The sequence below is a fragment of the Cryptomeria japonica genome, unplaced genomic scaffold (assembly GCF_030272615.1).
Source record: "Cryptomeria japonica unplaced genomic scaffold, Sugi_1.0 HiC_scaffold_534, whole genome shotgun sequence".
Classification (NCBI taxonomy): domain Eukaryota; kingdom Viridiplantae; phylum Streptophyta; class Pinopsida; order Cupressales; family Cupressaceae; genus Cryptomeria; species Cryptomeria japonica.
Window position 1 is genome coordinate 811 of NW_026729347.1, and position 3,415 is coordinate 4,225.

At 64.0% G+C, this 3,415-nt stretch overlaps 1 non-coding gene across 1 annotated transcript; it reads right to left on the reverse strand.

Moving 5' to 3' along the window:
* Positions 1 to 2,397: 2,397 nt before the first annotated feature.
* Positions 2,398 to 2,516, reverse strand: LOC131872211 (5S ribosomal RNA). Its single transcript, XR_009370388.1, has one exon. It is a non-coding gene; the product is annotated as a 5S ribosomal RNA (ribosomal RNA).
* Between the last annotated feature and the right edge of the window lie 899 nt (positions 2,517 to 3,415).

Consider the following 3,415-nt stretch of genomic DNA (forward strand, 5'->3'; position numbering starts at 1 on the left):
GGTTTCTCGCATTGGCTCTTCCCAGGCCCGGTTGTTGGGTGCGCTCCCACCCTGGCGCGCGCGAAGTTGGAAGTTGGGTTAATTGCCCGGGCGCGCACCTTCGCCAGGGTGGGCACCTTGGTGCGCACACCTTGGCTGGGCTGCGCACCAGGGCGGGCTCAAGATGGCACCAGCATTCCCTTTTTCTCACTATCTTTCAAAACGGAAATTTTAAAATCTCGTTTTTTTTTTGCCTTTTATGGAAATTAGTGAAGGCATCGCATCAAAGGTGCGCACCTCGCTGCCCACCTTGGTGTGCTCCGAGGTGCCCACCACGGTGCGCAACGCCGGTGCGAACCCGGGAGCGCCCCGATGTGTGCTCCAAGGTGCGGCGTGCACGAAGTCGGACCCCGGTTTGCCCCGGGTGCGCACCTCGCGTGCACCTTGGTGCGCACACCTTGGCTGGGTTGCGCGGCCTGGTGGGCACCATGGTGCGCACCAAGGAGCGCTCCGAAGTGTGCTCCAAGGTGCGGCGTGCACGAAGTCGGAGCCCGGTTTGCCCCGGGTACGCACCTCGCGTGCACCTTCGCCGGGGTGGGCACCTCGGCTGGGTTGCGCGCCCTGGTGCGCACCAAGGAGCGCTCCGAAGTGTGCTCCAAGGTGCGGCGTGCACGAAGTCGGAGCCCGGTTTGCCCCGGGTGCGCACCTTCGCCGCGGTGCGCACCATGGCGTGCACGAAGTCGGAGCCCGGTTTGCCCCGGGTGCGCACCTCGCGTGCACCTTCGGCGGGGTTGCGCGCCCTGGTGGGCACCATGGTGCGCACCAAGGAGCGCTCCGAAGTGTGCTCCAAGGTGCGGCGTGCACGAAGTCGGAGCCCGGTTTGCCCCGGGTGCGCACCTCGCGTGCACCTTCGGCGGGGTTGCGCGCCCTGGTGGGCACCATGGTGCGCACCAAGGAGCGCTCCGAAGTGTGCTCCAAGGTGCGGCGTGCACGAAGTCGGAGCCCGGTTTGCCCCGGGTGCGCACCTCGCGTGCACCTTCGCCGCGGTGGGCACCATGGCGTGCACGAAGTCGGAGCCCGGTTTGCCCCGGGTGCGCACCTCGCGTGCACCTTCGCCGGGGTGGGCACCTCGGCTGGGTTGCGCGCCCTGGTGCGCACCAAGGAGCGCTCCGAAGTGTGCTCCAAGGTGCGGCGTGCACGAAGTCGGAGCCCGGTTTGCCCCGGGTGCGCACCTCGCGTGCACCTTCGCCAGGGTGGGCACCTCGGTGTGCTCCGAGGTGCGAACCCGAGAGCGCTCCGAGGTGCCCACGAAGTCGAAAGTCGGGTTAATTGCATTGTTTTCCCCGGGTGCGCTCCGAGGTGCGCAACATCGGCGCGCACCAAGGAGGGCTCCGAAGTGTGCTCCAAGGTGCGCACGATGGCGTGCACCTCTGGTGCGCACGATTCGGAGCTCGGTTTGACCGGGGTGCGCACACCTTGGCTGGGTTGCGCACCTTTTGTGCGCTCCAAGGTGCGCACGAAGTCGGAGCTCGGTTTGCCCCGGGTGCGCACCTTCGCCAGGGTGCGCACCTTGATGCGCACGCCTTGGCTGGGCTGCGCACCTTGGTGGGCGCCATGGTGCGCACCTTTCGTGCGCTCCAAGGTGCGCACGAAGTCGGAGCTCGGTTTGCCCCGGGTGCGCACCTTGGTGGGCGCCATGGTGCACTCCGAGGTGCCCAAGATTGGTGCGCACCAAGGAGCGCTCCGAAGTGCGCTCCAAGGTGCGCGCGAAGTCGAAAGTTGGGTTAATTGTCCGGTTTGCCTCGGGTGCGCACCTTGCGTGCACCTTCGCCAGGGTGGGCGCCTTGGTGCGCACACCTTGGCTGGGCTGCGCACACCTTGGCACCCGCGTTTCCTTCATTTTAAATTTTTTTTTTTTACAATCTCTCAAGTGGGAAATTCTATAATCTCAACTTTTTTTGCCTTTTCAGGAAACTTTTGAATGGAGCGCATCATTGGTGCGCTCCGAAGTGTGCTCCAAAGCTCTCTCCAGCTGCGTGCACCTGCCCCGGCCGCGCACCCGGCCCCGCCCAGCTTCGCTCACCTGTCCCGGGCGTCTGGTGCGGAACCTTAGAGTAAGAAACATCACCGTGCACCTTGGCCAACGTGCGCGACTCGACCGAGCGCGCACTGGCCGAGGTGCACACCGATTTCACCTGGGTGCGCGCGCAGCACCTCGGGCGCACCGGGGTGCGCGCACAACGCCCGGGTTGCACCGTGGCCTGTGTGCTCGGGGCGCCTCGGGTGCGCGCTCGGTGTCGCCCCCGCGCGCGCGGTAGTGCGGGCAGCGCACCCCGGCCCGGCCCGGCCCCGACGAGAACGCAAACGGGCAAAAGGTTTATTCAAATAGCATTGCGACGCCCGGCGAAAAACTAAAAAAGGGTGCAACACCGGGACTTCCCGGGAGGTCACCCATCCCAGTACTACTCCGGCCCAAGCGCGCTTAACTGCGGAGTTCTGATGGGATCCGGTGCACTAACGCTGGTATGATCGCACCCGTTATGAGCTTGTCGCAGTGTGTACTTAGCAAACCGCGACCCACGTGCGAATCCACCCCGGCCACCCACCCCCGTCGAGGTGCACACCCTCCCTCGCGAAGTGCGCCCCGTTCGCCAAGTGTGAGCCCTGCCCGGGTGCGCGCACCTTGCTAGGGCGTCGGGTGTGCACCCGGCCCGGCCTACGTGCGTGCACCTGGAGGGGGCGTCGTGTGCGTGCAGTGTCCCGTCTGCAACGCGGTGCCCACACACCACCTCGGGCGCAACGACCTGCGCTCACATGTGGGCCGAGTGCACCTTGGTGCATGTTCGGGGCGCCTCGGGTGCACGCTCGATCTTGCCCCGGTGCACCAAGGCGCTCGGTTTGCCCCGGGTGCGCACTTGGTGCAAGGTGGGCACCCAAAATAGGGATCAAGCACCAAAACACAAGTTTCGGGATGCAAAATGGGACCCAAGGACCACAAATGCGTTCCAAGACCCATGATGGGTCCACGAGAACAAAAATGTGTTCCGAGACTTAATAAACAAATATTGGGTTTTAGGAGAAGAAACATGCTCTGATGCCCAAAACGAGAATCGACCCCGAAAAGGCCACAGGCCAAAAGTGGGATGCGAGACAAAAAAAAATGGGACCCGAGGACCAAAATTGGGTTCCCAGGTCGAAGACAGGGCAACCGGACAAGAAACGACCTCTAAGGCTCGAAATGAGTCCCGGCGACTAAAACTTGACAAGAAGCACCCATCAGGCACCCAACTCGACACCCATGGGATGCCGACCCACCCGGGCTTCCACCTAGCACACCTTGGCACCCACCCACCCTCGCACCCAACCTCGCACCCAACTTAGCACCTTTGAACCCACATTGGCACTCACCCTGACCCTGGCACCTTGGAACCCACAT